General features: G+C 38.3%; 1 protein-coding gene across 30 annotated transcripts in view; it reads left to right on the forward strand.

The window, feature by feature from the left end:
* Window positions 1-16,864, forward strand: part of Nrxn3 (neurexin 3) — a 1,525,607-nt gene that overhangs the window by 996,789 nt on the left and 511,954 nt on the right. The window lies entirely within an intron of this gene.

Here is a 16,864-nt window from a genome sequence, read left to right on the forward strand (position 1 = left end):
CACAAACCTGGGCAAGATGTAACTCTTCTGGGGAAGGAGAAATGGCCTGGGCTTTGAGAATTTGGCAGTTTGCGAGTAGTAATCAGGGATCTCATTTTCAAGTTATTGCTTCTCCTCTTGCACAAATGCATCCAGCTCATTGTGTGACTTTCAGATGCTGATAGAATAGACGCAAGGAGCAAGCATGACCCTGGTATCAGAGTAAGTTTCAGGGTATCCCGGGATCAGCTACAGGAAATGCAAAATAGGGGGATTTTTAGAGGAAATGGGGAGGTATGCAATTGTTTTTATGTGGTATAAAGTTGAATGAACACTTTATCCGCCTGGGTCCCAGACTGTATTTCATAAAATAAACATAAGTTCTTGTTCTCTCGGTGTCCCCCACCCTGCCACACTCACAGCTTGCTTTAGAAAAACAAGTGAAATGCCCCATTCTTAAATGTCTTCCTGTATAGGTACAGGCCCACAGGATGGATGGTATGAGCTGATCTCTGCTCACTGAATTCTAAGACACCAGGAAAAAGAAAGAGAAAAGGGAGAAAGACAGGAAAAGTAAAGGGAGACAAATGGGAAAGGTAGAAGGGTCATATTTTTAATAAATGATCAAAGGATAGAGCTCTATTAAAAGTTGAGATGCTTATTTCTGTTTCAGGAATTAGGGGAGGGCTGGGGATTTAGCTTAGTAGTTCTGGCGACTGCCTTGCAAGCACAAGGACCCAAGTTTGATCCCCGGTACCAAAAAAAAAAAAAAAGAATTAGTGGAGAGGACAAATGTGGACAAGGGGGAGCCCAATGAGGGCAAGTGCTGTACACAGAGGCCCTGCAGAGCAGAGAGGTTCTCAGAGAAGGCAATGCCTATTGACATGCCCAGAGACCTGCAAAAGCCCAGGGTTCCTGGGTCCACATCAGCACGGATAGGTATGGATTCAAGGTTCTCAACTGCCTCTATGACTCCTGCTGTGACTTGCTCTGCTCAGTCTTTGCAAGTAGAGGGTAGGATATTTGCACATTTTAGCTGTGCTTAACTATGTGTGCCTGAGTGTGTGCACGCATGCTGTCTCTGGCCTGTTTGCTTGACTCCAGTCTTAATGATGAGCTACAAAGGAAAGGAAATTCAAATCACTCACAGCGTCTTGACCATTCCTCAAGTGGAAGGACACAAAAATTTCATACTAAAATTCATTGCAGCTTAGAGCTATATGTTAGAGCCTTAAACAACATCCCTCAGTAGGATTCTCTTGCTATTGCATGTCTGAAAAATCTCCTTGTTGTCATCCTTCACATACCGTATTCAAATAACATATAGTAGGTATTGGCATAGGTTAAAAAAGTTCCCAATCTAAGTAAAAATGCTAAAATTTAAGTGTTATAAATGCATCAAGACACTTTGAAAAGTTAAATATATGTCTCTACCCAAGAAGAACTCAGGTAAGTTGTTTAACTCCTATAAAAGCATGACTTGATATCTTTCATTAGGAAGGAAGAGATTTGGATCTTGTTCTTTTATTAGCATATTTTATGTATTTTGGCACAATATTCCTTTCTAGGTTTCAGTTTACTCTCTTTAAAATGAGGAACTCAGGCTGAGGATTTGGCTCAGTGGTTTTGCTGCCTGCCTTGTAAGGGCCTGAGTTTGATCCCCAGTACCAAAAACTTAAATAAATAAATAAAATGAGGAACTTGAAGTAATAAACGGTTCACAAACATTTAAGGGTCACAAATCAAAAGAAATCTTTGGACTTTCTTTCGAGAAAAATAAAATACATTCCCAGATGAACTGACCACAGTTTTAGGAAGGAGTTTCACAGACCATGTTCAGGGTGGACATAGTCAGCCATGGAGATTTCAAACTCTGTCACTCCTGGGGTACATGATTCACATGGATTTTGATGTAAAGGAAACACGCAAGAGAAGTACAAAAAGGTGGCCCTCTTTATAGCAATTCCTTGAATTGAAAGCTAGGAATAATTGGACCATCTGAGCCCTAAGATTCTAGATCTAAAAATCTGTAATACCACAAATGCCACTGTATTAGTCTGGCTGGGCTGTCATTACAAAGTACTACAGGCTAGGTGGCTTAAACAACAGAAGTTTATTTTCTCACAGTTTTAAAGCCTGAAAGCCCAAGATCTCAGAGTTGGAATGTCAAGAATCCCGAGGTCTCCTTCCCCCTTGGCTTGCAGATAGTTGCCTTCCCGTGTCCTTTTCTGTTTTGATTTTCCTTTCCTTTTTTCTTCTGTGCCCTTATATTCTTGGGGCCTCTTCCATTTCTTATATGAATGCCAGTCCTATTGAATTGGGGCTCCACCTTTATGACTTCATTTAAGGGATAATAACCTCAGCTATCTCTTAAGGGTTCTATCTCTCTCTTGCAACACAGATATTTGTACTGAAACTGGTCATCGAAGGCACTGGTTAAGTATGTGCCCTGGAAGATGGAGTAAGTTGTGGGGAAAGGTATTTTAATAACTTCTGTTTAGCTTTTGTTTTCTTTGAGGCCATGCATGTAATCATCTTCACATGGTGTGAATCAAGCCACCAAAAGTCCCTTCCACATCTGGTAAGTGGGGTAGGGGCAGTTGAGGGTTGCTATTTCTGCTATTCCTAGTTTTTATTTAACTGTAGTGGGAGAGCGAGAGCTGAGAAGAAAAGGTCAAGAGTTTCTTGTAGTTTTTATATATTTATTAATTTTGGCTCCCCCAGTGCTACATTTAGTCCCCACCACCTGCTGAGTAACTCCCAAAGCAAAACCCATTCGACACCCCACCCCCAGCTCCTCTCTCATACCAGCAGAGAGAGGAAAAGAAACATTTAAGAAGAGGATTAGATAATTGCTGGCTCTCCTTATTCTTAATCCTTCACCGTAATTCTCTGACTATTTAATTTGTTTAGTGATGAGTCAAGCTGTAAGTCAGTGGTTTTCCAGACCCACGACCAGGAATACACAGCCCCACGCAGCAGCGCAGTATCCTCGTGTCCTTTTCACTTCGGATGTGCTGACCTTTCTCTCTATTCATCTTCTGTACACTGACAAGGAATACATTTTAGGAAATTACATCTATCAGGCACAATGACTCCCTCTGCGATGCTTTTACTCCCACATCGCACTCCCTGGGATGAAAAGGCTCACGCTCTGCCTGAATTGGGCTAAGATATATGCTGCTGAGAACTTCTGCACTCCCCTAACTAACTACTCCTCCCTTCTGAACTCTTCTTCTTTTTTTTTTTAATTCCTGGGAGATTCACAGTAAAGACTTTGTTATCTGTATTTATTTGCTTAAAATTAATAGGAGAGCTTTTTTGTTGTTGTTTTGGTTTGTGATTTTTTGGTTTGTTTTTGTTGTTTTTTGTCAAGCCAGGAAGGAGAGAAGTGGGGTAGAGGAAGTAAATAGGTACAAGCACTCTAGAAATTGTTACTCCAAAGTGATGTAGCTCCTTAATTCAGTTTTCACTATTAAAAATTTAAAAACCTGTGAATCTACATGAAGCAGTAGGTGAATGAGTTGCTTAATCTCTGGCAACAGAATGTTAGATCCAAGGATTAAAATCCAGATATTTGCATTTCTAAAGTAGGATGAGTAGTTTTCTTCTGACCTCACCATATTGAACCATTGGAAACCCTACATAACACAGTCCTCTTTTTAGTTGAAAATTGCGAGGAGAGGGACAAAATTATGGGTTTTCTCTTATATAACTTTTCCAAAGCCTTCAGACTTTCAGTCTTATACACAGCACTTTTCTCCTTCCTTCACTTTCTCTTGTAGTTTAAAGGCAAGATTTATTGTTTCCACTGTTACCAATGATGTTAATTATATCAAAGTCCTGTTTAGGAATATGAGTTCTCAGCTCATCACTTTCACGGGATCATAGTCCAGAAAACATCAGATGTATTTTCCCAGCATCCAGTTTTGAAGTTGGGCAATGCATTCAAAGTTATACTTCATTTCCTCTGTGTCATGGGTTTGGAGTAAAGGCTGCCAATCTCAAAAAATGAATATCTCTATTCATAAAATTTTAACAAGAATGGTTTAACTGTTCTGAAGATCCACTCTGACCTACAAAAAGAAAAAAGAAACTTCTGGTATAAACAGAGCTTTGGCTTCAGTTGTGACAGAAACATAAGAGTAAACTTATAGCTGTAAGACTCCAACCTTTAGATGAACAGCTGAGGTATCTGAATATGGGATGTACTGTGGATTATCCACTAAGTTAATGTAACCCCATAGTACATTTCTAATTTTCAGATAGTGAAGACAAACATAATATAACAAATATCAACATCTAATGCAAGTGCTTTGAGTATAGCTTAGTATATATATATATATATATATACATATATATATATATATATATATATATAATCGGAAGTCATATAGACTAGAGCACCAGGTTCGTAAGCCAATTATTACCTAATAGCCAACAGTCTGAGAAAATAATTTGCATGTCATTATTTTCTATTTCAGAGCAAACATTTGGTCATATATGTTGGATAACCTGAAAAGAACATAGATATGAAAAGAACAAAAACAGAATAAGAGAGAAATATTTGACCATAGATTGCTTTCTGAAAATGTCACCCTAATATTCCATTGTTATGCCAGAAATGATAAAGACACATATGAATTTCTATTGAAGAAAATACAGCATTTCATTTCATTGATAAAAGTAGTTATTTCATTTTTAATCAAACATTGTGGGTTTTTTCTTTTTTCTAATGGCTTATACTAGTATTGCATTGTGGATGATGTGAAATATTGTATGATATAGTCAATATATAATACGTGGAAGAATAATTTATTCCACAGTACTTATGCTTTTTGCACTACACTCCATTTATTTTTGAAAGAATTTTTTTTTTTTCTTTTTGGTACCTGGGATCGAACTCGAGACCTTGTGCTTGAGAGACAGGCAGTGGTACTACTGAGCTAAATCCCCAGCCCTAAAGAATAGCATTTTCTAAGTGTTTTGTACATAGTTGCAGAATGCCTGCTATCTGTGGTCTGCTAATAATGCTTTTTCAATTTGATATGGCCCTATTAATTTTTCTAGCTTATCCCTTTGGTTTTAAGGAGGTTATAGTAAAACCATTCAAAAAATTGTTATGAAATGGTTAACATGTGCTCAGCTTGTTTTACATCCTAGAGAATGAGGAATGATTGAAGAACAAAAACATTTACTCCAAAGAAACATATTTTAGGCTAGTTTTTGATAATGGATTTGTCTTTTTTATCATTCTATCAGTGTATACTTAATATATTTGTAGGTTATATTATTGAATGTATTCAGATCTAGAACTAAATGTTACATGTCCTACATTAAATGTTTTCCTTGGGATGCCATGACATTTTGGGCATAAAAGTATATTTTGTGGGGGAAGCCCCCCATCTCCCCCCCAACCTTCTCTCTTTCATCCCCCCCTTCCTTTTTTTGTTCCTTTATTTATTTTTGGCTAATAGTTGCACAGCCAGTTAGAATTTGATTTAAGAATATGGTATTTTTGTTTCTCTAATGTATCCCCAGGACAGGTTATTTCTCCCTGGTTACTGAGATGCACTAACTTCAGTACTGATCAGTTAAGGCTTCTTATGAGAGAGAAAACCACCCGTGTGAATCAGCTTGACAACTCTGTGATGGAATGTCTGTGATGATTAGATTCTTAAAGGAAATTAGCTCATACTTTTAGAAGTTCCAGTCGGTAGTGGGACAGACCCATTGCTTTCACGCCCCTGAGAGAGGTGTTGGATAGTGATGCCAGGAAGTACATGGCAAAGCAGACTGGTCACCTCATGACCAGGGAGCAAAAATGTAAGGGAAAAGTGTCAGGGTCCCCAAATTTCCTATGAGGATATATCCCAGTGTCCTAAATTCCTCACACTTCCAACTCCTAATGGTTCCACCACCTCCAAAACTGCTACCGTGGGCACCAAGCTTTCCGCATGTGGGCTTTGGGGCAACATTTCAAGTCCAGCCTGTAGCAGCATCTTCTGCCTTGTTTACGCATAGTAATGTGATCTCAGTTCACAAAGGAAAAGCCAACTTAATATCTTGTCTAATATTCCTGGCAAATATTAACTAAAAGAAAAAGATATGGAAAAGCCCTCACCCACATGGCAGAAGTCACATCCACACTGTGTTACAGAAAATGGCAAAAGAAAAAGTAGAGTGTAAACATCAGCCTTTTCTTTTCTAGGACTGGGGATTCAAATGAAAGTATTTGCCCTGTGCTACAGCCCCAGCCCCCCCCACCACACTTTTTTTTTTTTTCTGGAACCCGGAATCGAACACAGGATGGACCTCGCACTCACCAGGCAGGCATGGTGCCCCTGAGCTATATCCCCGGCCCTAAGCATCTGCCTTTTAAAGATGGCCTTAGAATGCACATACATTAATTGTATAGAATTTAGCAATAGAATGGTAAGGTGATTTAGGCCATAAACTCAGTGGATAGGTAGCTTGAGTTTAACTCCTGACTGTAGCTCTTAGCTACATGAGTAAGGATAGGTCAAAACCTGTGCTTTCTTTTTTCAGTTATATAATAGGGCTGATAATAGTACCTGACTCTTAAACACTAAGCAAATGTTGGTAATTATTCTTGTTTTAAAGCTACCCCAAACTGCTTGTTGGCGATGGTGGTAGTGGTAGTACTGGTCATTATACAATGTTTGTTTACATTACTTCACATCATACCAGTCCCTTTTCTCACTTTTTCACTTCTGAGATCATTATCATCATACTAAAATGCACCCTTCACTCACTCTGCCAGAGGTAGTCTGCTTGGTAAGTTTTGCCAAACTTTGTTCATTTGAGAATGTCTTAGATATGCCTCCATTTTTAGAAGATTTTCCTAGATCTATAAATCTAGATTGACAAGCAAGTTTTTCAACACAGAGCCTCTATATTCCTTGATTTCTGGGCTTTATGAAAAGTAATACATGGATTTATAGATTTTTTAAAAATTTTATTCTTGGTTGTTCTTGGTTTCAGTATGATGATCCAAAATGTAGCTCTTTTTTTTCCTACTTAGGAACTTTAATATAAAATCTGACATGATGTGAAAATTTCCCAGCTGTTTTCTTTTTGAATATTTCCTGATCCCGTTTTCTCTGCTCTCTTCTAGAATTTATCGTAACAGATAAATGCTAAAGTTTTACCTTGCTCTTTCATGAATTTTAATCTTTTATTTTTCTGAAATCTCCTTCCTAAATTCTGTCTTTCATTTCATTAATTCTCTCTTCCATTATGTCTATATAATTTAAGTTCTGGTTTTTAAAATTTTTAAAAATGTGTTCCATTTTCAAGAAAATTTAGCTCTTTCTGATATCTTTATCATATATTGGTTTCTCTCTCTGCTTTCCTATAATTTATGTACTTAATCATTTCCACCGTGTTTATTTTGGTAGTTAATTTCACATTTTTCTGTTTTTGGGTTTCTGATTCTCCCATTGTTGTGGTTATAAACTCTCTCATGGGAAGTTGTCTTCTTGCCATGTTATTTTTTTTTCTCAGTGGTTATTTTCTGTTGCTACAGGAGTTATATACAGAAGCTTATTGTAGAATCTAGGATATTCCAACCTATTCTAACATTAACATGTTATGTAGTATTCAACAAATCTCACTGTCTCCGTATCTCAGTTTCTCCAATTTAAGTGTCTCCTCTGTTCCTAATTTAATTGTTTTCTACACCAGCTGCTGAGAACACATATCCTTGCACTAGTTAGAAAGAGCAAAGAAGCTCTCTTTTCTGTCCCAGGGCCCTCAAGCCATATGTCTTCATTAAAATGGACTCATCTTACGTTTAGTCCACAAGGATTTCCTGCTGAGGGGTGAGGGACAGGAGGGTAAGCAAGCCATCATACTCTTTCCATAGTAATGCACTCCTTTCCAGTGAAAAATGCCCTCTTAGTTCACAGGAACAGCAGTTGTGTAGGTGTTGCTAGTAGGGAAAAATGTTTGGTTTTTAAATAGAAATATAAAATTATTAATATGTCTAGAGATAGCTTGTACTGCATGCGGTAATGAAAAATGAAGTTCTAGTGCAACAGTGCTGCTTAAATTTGGATTCACTTTACAGAAGTCTAACAAGATTTCTAACCTAGTATATAAAATTACAATAAACAGGAACATGCTACGGTCTCACAACATACAGGTATTGGATTTCTGTCTCAAAACAAGTCCAAGGGAAACTTGTAAGTAAATGCAAAAGTAGAGAACAAAGAGAAATTTCAATGACAACTTCAATCAATCCATAATCTTAAATTTGAAAGTGAAGTTATATATCTCATCCTTTTGCTTCAGGGTCTCTTAGTAGACGTCTACTACTTGAACATTTCCTGTAATGGAGAGGCCACTGCCCTGCAAATCATCCTTTCTGATTTTATTACAGCTCCAAATGTTGGAATATTTTTTCATATAATGAGATGTTTGTACACTTTGTAGTTTTCTCTCCATCCTCCACCCCACTTATAGAAGAAATGTTCTTCACAATAGTAATTAAATGTGTCCCAATACTATTTCATGATCATCCATAATGCCTTTTCTAAGTATAGCACTATCCTAAATTTGAGATAGGGGATATTGTCACATTTAACTTTCCCATGAACGTGCATGTTTTCAGAAGTTAGGAACTAGTTAGTCTGAGGTCCCACTGCTAGTAAATAATAAAGCAGAGATTTGAATGCAAACTCTCTTGCTTTAGGATTTAAGCTGCCTGGCCTTAGGATCAGACCCTGGCTCTAAATAATTTCTGTATGAATCTCATAGGGAACCTATATGTATACCAAATGATAACAGAGTGTGACAAATGTTAACAGAATAGTGCTTTTTGAAGATAGAAAAAGACAGAACTCCTGTCCAGATTGGAAATGGTAGATTTTGAGGACAGATATCATCAATGTTAAAATATTATATCAATGTTGTATCATCTATTTGAAGAACAGCCTGCTTCTGCTACCTGTACTACAAATTCATTTCCATCCCCAGACCCCTAGACTCACCATCAGTTTTAGGAAGTGCTAAATTCCTAATACTAGTGAGAAATGCCCTTATTACCCATCTTGCAAACATTCCTGAAGCTGCATAGATGAAACTTTGTACATTCTGCTAGGAGAACATTCATCTTATTCCTCTTTGAGATTTCTCTGTTAAGTGAAATTAAGAGTACAGAGCGTCAGCTGGAAAGTGTCCATTTACTTGAGGTCTCTAGATCATGTGCTCTTAGACAAATGCTTGAACTGGGAGTTTTCTGGAATTAAATGATAGACTTACAAATTGGATCCAATCTGAGAAATAACTACCTGGAATAAATTAAACAGTAGCAAAGCAACTTGACTTTTTTAATTGATCATGACATTCATTTAGCGTTTCGGAGTATGGCAAATCCATCATTAGAAATAAAGAATGTGGGTTCTAACATCTAAGTTTCCTCCTCTCCTCACTTTTCACTTCCCCTATCACTTTCTCTATCTCTATTCTTCCTTCCCCTTCCTTTCTTTTCTTTTCCTTTCCTTTCCCTTCCCTTCTTTTATTCCATGATACACCCATTGTTCACACTGAAAGAAAAAAAAAAGCTCTTAATGTTTTTAACAACTTAAATGACAAGAGAAAAGGAGGATTAAAATTTGCACCCTTTAGGAAGCTCTCTGTTGATTATTCCATTCGTGTTAATAATTTTGTTGCTTTATATTCCCCTTACCGTGTCTATTTGAAATCATTCAAGGTCAGGTTCATACTGATGATGAATATCAGTGTACAGTCTCCTTTTCACACACAGTGGTAACTTGGTACTCATCACTAATTGGTTCTAGGAGGCTGGCGGGGGTACCATACAGATAGTTTTGGCTGAGAAGGGTAATGAATCACAAGGCAGTTGATACTGGCAAATTCTAGCTTATACGTCAAGTACAAAATGACAAGTACTGAGACAAAATTTTCATGTCAAAATGTGTCCAGTACCAAATCTGATGAATTTCAAAGCAGTCAGGTACCAGGTACCAAGCTGTGAATGTATAACTTTTCCCTGAGTCTTCAAAAATCAGTCCATGATGTGAGGATTATCCATTATTACACTGTAGAGAAAACATTTTGAAAGTTTAAAGAAGCTGCTGAAAGTCATTCAGACTTTAAGTAGTGGCTCCAGGATTTGAACTCTCTGATACTCAATTCATATGTCACCTTGCTTGTGAATCAAATGTTTTGTGATAGTTTCTTAGTTCCTCCCTAGGCAGATTAATTTTGTCATTGTTTGTACCTCATTTGTATCTTTATTCTAGCACTTCTTGTGTTTGGAAGCTGTATATATACTGGAATTTATAGTTTGTTTTTATTGCATTTAGTAGGTTTTCTTATTCTGCTAGATCCTTCACTTCTTAAGGGCTGACTGACATCTCTTCTTCACTACCTGCTATCCTCGTCTTCAGCTGGTGTCTTGCCCATAGTAAGCATAAGTTTAATTTTTATAGGGTAGGTGAATTGATGCACCAAAGTAAAGTTCAAAGGCCATAGTTTCTTTCTACATTAAGTGGAAACTAGTTTAGAGGTGTCTTCACAATAACTTTTTTTTTTTTTTTTGGTACTGGGGATTGAACTCGGGTCCTTGCGCTTGCAAGGCAGGCCACTGAACCGCTGAGCTAAATCCCCGGCCCTTCACAATAACTTTTAATAGCTGTCGAATAATACTGAAATCCTACATGATTCCATTGAAGATTATTAAGGATGTCTAATATGTGTCTTCTAGGGGGACAGGGTAATTAATCAGAATTTTTTTTTGAGAGAGACAAAAGTGAGAAAATGAAGAGATTGGAAAGAGAAGTAGCAGACAGTCCTTTCAGAGCCTGTCTTAGTTACTTTTTTCATTGCTGAGACAAAATACCCAACATCCACGAGTTAAGGGAGGAAAGGTTTTTTTAGCTCACAGTTTGTAGAGGTTTCAGTCCATAATTGGCTGGCTCCAAGGCAGGGTGGCATGGCAGAGAGGCATCACCATCACAGAAGGTAATTAAGCAACAAGGGATGACCACAGCTCTTTCTCTTTTTTATTAGAAAAACATTTATTGGTACATTTTACATATACATAGTGATAAAATTCATCATAGGGAATTTCTACCAGCACATGATAATATATTTCTTCTTTTTTTTCCCCCATGTACAAAAAAAAGTCTTGTTTCCATTTTCTCCTTCAATTTTCTCTTTGTTTTTCGATCCTTCTTTCTTTTCCCCTGCCCACCTCCCTCTTTCTCTTTCTCATTTGAACATTTTCCTCCCAGTTCCCAATGTCTATTACAGATTTTGGTCCTTATTTCCTCTTTCTATCCCTTATATTTTATGCAAGCTACTTAGGCTGGGTAGCATCACACCCTTAATCCCAGTGCCCTTGGTCCTAGCATTGCACAATGAATCAGTTCCAATGTCACACAATCTAGAGCCCAATACCTCTAAAAAAAAAAAAAAAAAAATCCTACCTATGACCACACTAGGCCTTGTGGGGGACAAACAAATCCCAAAGCAGATCAGGACCCTGAGAGTCACAGTCTACCCTGAAAAACATTTAATAAACAACGTTGGGTTTTATAGCCATTATTATCAGTTCTGGGACCAATTTTGAGCTGTATTATCTATATTATTGGAATTGATTTGAAGGATATTTATAAGAAGGATGTGATGAAGCTGTTCCCCATTTCTGTAGATTTGCAAAGAAAATTGGAATTGCTAATGAAGCAGTTTCTTTATTAATTCTCCGGTAATTTGTATAAACAAGAAGAGGATAGTATTTGCAAGGATAACTTTCATATAGTTATGTGGAGTAAAAGAGGATAATAATAAAATCATTACCTTCATTATGCACAATTATGGATGATTTCCTGTGTGTCAGGCATTGTTTATACCTACTTTATATGTATTGTTTAAATCTTCACGACTATTTTACTGTGGAGCAGCTAAAGTATAAAGAGATAAAGGACCTTGTCTATATTTTCACAGCGGCTAACTGGTGAAATCAGAATTTGAACATAGACAGCTAAGCACCGAAGCCCAATCTGTAACTCTGTGTGTACTCTTCAAACTATCCCCCAGTCTTTGATTTGATCATCTATCTGATTGATACAGAAATGAAATTACTTTTTCTGTTATTTTATAATGATAATAGATTTTATTAGATTCCTCAAAACTGCACAGATTTTCATGGTACTGAGGATAAAAAATGTAGACTTGTGATATTCAATGGAAGCTTAGAGGATACTAATAGGGGTATAACTGTCAAATCTCTTTTTGAAGAACTGAGCCATTTCTTTAAAAGAAAAAAATATATTGTTTCTTTATTACAATAACTTCATTTGGCCTTCAAAAGAAGCTGGCTCAGGACATTTCACATTTTCCTTCTCCTTCAAGAAAAGTGTAAAAATTTAATGCAGTAAATATCCTGACCCTGCAGAACAAACTCAGGAGATCTGGAAAAATCTCCTGTAGAGATTTTTCTCAACATTCAAACTATCCCAATTTCAGCCACAAGGAGGATGCAGGAGTAACTATGGGATGTTTATAAGATGAATAAATTAAAAAAAGAAATAGCATAGCATTCACTAAACTACAAATTTATACAAGGATGCCATTATTCTTTTTTTAAAAAATAAAATAGAATAAAGCTTAAATGAAAGGATAAAGCTTCTTTTTTTTACCCCAAAATGGAAAATATAATAAAAATCTGCTCTTTTCTTAAATAAATGACCAGAAGGATGAATTATGTGACTATAAATAAATCTATTGACATACAATAAAGTGAAATTCAACTGTTTTATGGTATCTCTGGAACCTGTAGATATATTTATAGCAACATTAACAGTCACCTGTGTTTTTTCAGGGCTTTTATTTCATTTCATATTGTGAGAGTTTGTGTGTGTGTGTGTGTGTGTGTGTGTGTGTGTGTGTGTGTGTGTTTGTCTCTCCCCAAATGGCCATTTGGAGTCCTGTGGAGAAGGAGAAAGTAGGATTTATACTCCTTTATTTTTGGGAAAAGAGGGTCATCTTTACCTAATAGCCTGGGTCTCAAAAAGAAACAGGCTACTCCCCTGGGTTCTGGCCTTCTTGAGTCTGAGAAGTCACTTGACAGCTATCTACTGCTGGCAGTGAAGTGGCGGGTCAGAATCTATCCAAGTGAGAAGAGGCAGGTGCAGAGATAAAACATATTGTGAGGACGATGGACAGGACAACGTTGCATTAGGTTCCTGACACCTGACACATTTTAGCACAACCAAGGGGCTTATTTTAGAAGCCCAGGGATGGATTTCTTACACTACTTTGTAGCTGAGGCACAGGACAAAACACAATGAAGAATCAGTGGCCACAGATTCTCACTCCTTATCTTGGGATATTCTCCTAAAGGAGAAAGGAGAGGAAAGATTAAAAGAACAAGAGGGGAATTCCATGATACCAATTCAGGACCTTGCGCTTGCCAGGCAGGCACAGTGCTACTGAGCTAAGTCCCTGGCCTTTGAGATATCAAATTCTAAGCCTGAAGTAACAGAGCAACCCAGCTATTGACCTACTGGATCTAGCTATAGGTTTGTTTGTTTTTTTGTTTTTGTTTTTGTTTTTTTTTTTTAAATCTGCCTTCCATTAAGAAATGTAAGGTTCCAAAGAGTATGGTTTGGATTTCATGGGGCTTATTCAAGTAGGGCTCAGTGTGGTTGTTCCTGTGAACTTATTTATATTTTCAAATTTAAATCAAATGGGCATCTGAAATGAACAGACATTTCTCAAAGGAAAAAAAGCAGCAAGTAAATATATGAAAAAATGCTCCACATCACTGGTCATTCGAGAGATGCAGATGAAAACAACACTGAGATTTCACCTCACCCCACAAAGAATGGCTGCTATCAAGACATCAAACAATAACAAATGTTGGCGCAGTTGTGGGGAGAAAGGAACCCTCCATTGTTGGTGGGAGTGCAGACTGGTGCAACCACTATGGAAGTCAATATGGAGATTCCTCAAAGAACTAGGATTAGAGGTTCCATTTGACCCAGCATAGCATTTTAAAAGCTGTTTCTGTTCTATTGTAAAAAGTGGACTCTCATCTTCATCAAGATTAGAGGCCATTTGACCCAGCATAGCATTTTAAAAGCTGTTTCTGTTCTATTGTAAAAAGTGGACTCTCATCTTCATCCTGTTGCTGCATACATGGTCCTCAAGTCTTCTCAGTGAAGGGACCCAGAGGAGAAGAAAAGTTGGGGGAAAGAGGAAGCATTTGATGGGTGAAGACAATCCTTCTGGCTGGAATTCTACCTGCCAGAAATAGGAGGTATCTCTGAAGATTGAAATTCTCAAAAAATATATTTCATGTATCAGCCTAATATAAACTCTAGATATAAAGAATGGGGCTTAGGATTCTAAATGGGGATTTGTTGACTACAGCAAGGGGGGAAGAAAAAGATGAAAAAATAATGAGTTAAATTGGTGACGGATGTGCCTTTTATCAGGATAATTGTGCATTAGCTCTTTGGAATGGAAGCAGTAAAATAAACCAGTCTTTGTCCTCAGATTAATCTCCTTAATATTCAACAGTGTCCATACATGAAATATGCCTTTCTGGAAGTAACAACTACCTCTTTTGACATTTTTCAAAAAGTAAATAAATAAATTATAAGTATGACAAGTAAAATGAATAGTTCCAGCTATGACACACCGGCCACAGTTTTGAATTTTGTACTACATTAAGGATTTATTTTCACATTACTGTATAGCAGAGAATTAATTGGAAAATCCATCTAAGCTTCCCTAGCTTCCTTGGGATGAAGTCAAAATAGAGTCTCCTATGCTCAGTGCCAATTTAGAAAAGAAGAAAAACATTAAGTGGACAGGTGTTCTGCATATCAACTCTGGAGAGCTTGTCTCCGGGGATCAGTGTCACTAAAGCCAGATAAATAGGTCAGTGAAACTAATGGCATAAAAATACATGGTTACATGATTGGCAGTGGATTTGTTGGATTCATTCATTCAGCAAGCATTTCCTGTGCTTCTAGTACGCACTTCTTATCCATTGTTCTACACACAGAGGATACAGGGACGAAGACACAGGCTCAGCCACCAAGGAGCTTACCATCATTTTTAAAGTGAGTGACCACAGACAAATACATAGACAAAACAATTTCAGAAAGTAGAGAGTGCTGTGAAGGATAAAAAACAGGGTAATGGGATAGACTGTCCTTCAAGGTAGCAATAGCTAATTTAAGATGCGGGCCTGAGAGCACCTCTGAGGAGGTGACATTTGAAATATTCTGATCACATGAAAATTTGGGGGACAAGATGACAAGATGAAGGCCTAGGGTTGGAAAAGAACTGGGCATATTCAGGAAGCAAAAAGTTCTGAGGACTACAGGGCCAGGAGTTAGGGGGTATCTAGCAGGCGATAAGTTGACAAGTTAGGCAGAAGTGTGGTCATTTAGGTGCCATTAAGAACATGATAGGAAATGAGAATGAGTTTAGAGTGTAGTGGGAATCTTTCTGGCAGGATTAAATCAGGGCTGAATCCAGTGGGATTTACCATGTATCTTAAGGGACGAAATTTAGAATTCTCAGGTAGTTTTCCTGACTTTCCCATAATAGCCCAAGACCTTACACATGTACTACTTATGCATTTATTTTCTTAGCGAACAGAGTACCACCACTATTTGTCTGCTGCCCTGCCAGAGGCTGTGTACACACTGTCTCATTAAAAAACCCTATCACCTCATGTGGGAAGCAGGATCCACACTTTGTAGAAGAGGCCTGGGTTTGAGTGCCCCGTCACCCTCGTCCTCACTGTTGTGCTCCTGAGTTCGTGGTGTTACGGGTTTAAGGCCTTGGTTTTTTTAAGTCTCACCCAAAGGCATGAAAGACCTTGTCACAGGCCCAATTCCCTGAGAGGCTGTGGATCCTGGACCACCCTAGACCTGAGAACCAGGATAGTTACAGTGACTCACTCCACCACTGACCATGGGCAGCATGGAGCTTGAGAACACCAATTTCATAATCAGAACCCAAAGCCAGCGCCATGAATTCTGCAACGGACTTGATACCTGACCTTTGGAGAAATCACCTGTATGTTTAGTGTCTACATCTATTAGAAAGACATAAAACTACTTCCTTGATATCTCTTTGGGGTATCCCAAGAATGAATAGTGCTGTCTCTCATAATCCTTGTTCTGAAGAGCAGGAGGTAATATAAGCACCTTTTAAAAACTGCCACTTCAATACTATGTGTGTGTGTGTGTGTGTGTGTGTGTGTGTGTTATATTCTCTCTGTAGATATAGATATAGTATATGATTTCACTAGCAAGTATTATTCCTACAGCCTCCATCCCTACCTCCCTGGAAATGTAATTAATGGGCTTTTAGCCAAGGTGAGTGCACAAGAGGAAGTCGATGCTAGCAAGGCCCAGGTAAAAAAGGGTCCCACCCAGGAGGGCTGCTGCTGGACGTGCACCTCCCACTCAGCATGCATATTGAAGAGGTAGAGGTCAGAATGTCACTATTCCTAGCACAGTCCTGAGTCCCCCCCATGACGGCTACTGGCCACGACAGGGGCTGCTGCTCCTCTGGGATAAATACCTTATTTTTTAGAGCCCAGCTCCTCACCGCTGGGACGTTACCCTCCTGGGGTAGCAACAGGTCTAGGATAGGCCAGTAAGAGGGAGACGGGGACCCTTGCTCCTTCGGAAGTGGTTAGGACTAAGGCAGGAGCGGGCGCTAACCTCCGAGTGTTGGATTCCAAGAGCAGAGCATCCTGTCCACCCCGGGTGGAAGCCACCTTCTCGGATGCAGTCAGCGAACCCTTTACCCTGCGGAGTCTCTGGGCCACCCCATCACCTTCGCTTTCCAGAGCCAGGAATCGGAT

Source organism: Fukomys damarensis, unplaced genomic scaffold (genome assembly GCF_012274545.1).
Source record: "Fukomys damarensis isolate Sample0158 unplaced genomic scaffold, DMR_v1.0_HiC HiC_scaffold_21, whole genome shotgun sequence".
NCBI classification, from domain to species: Eukaryota; Metazoa; Chordata; class Mammalia; order Rodentia; family Bathyergidae; genus Fukomys; species Fukomys damarensis.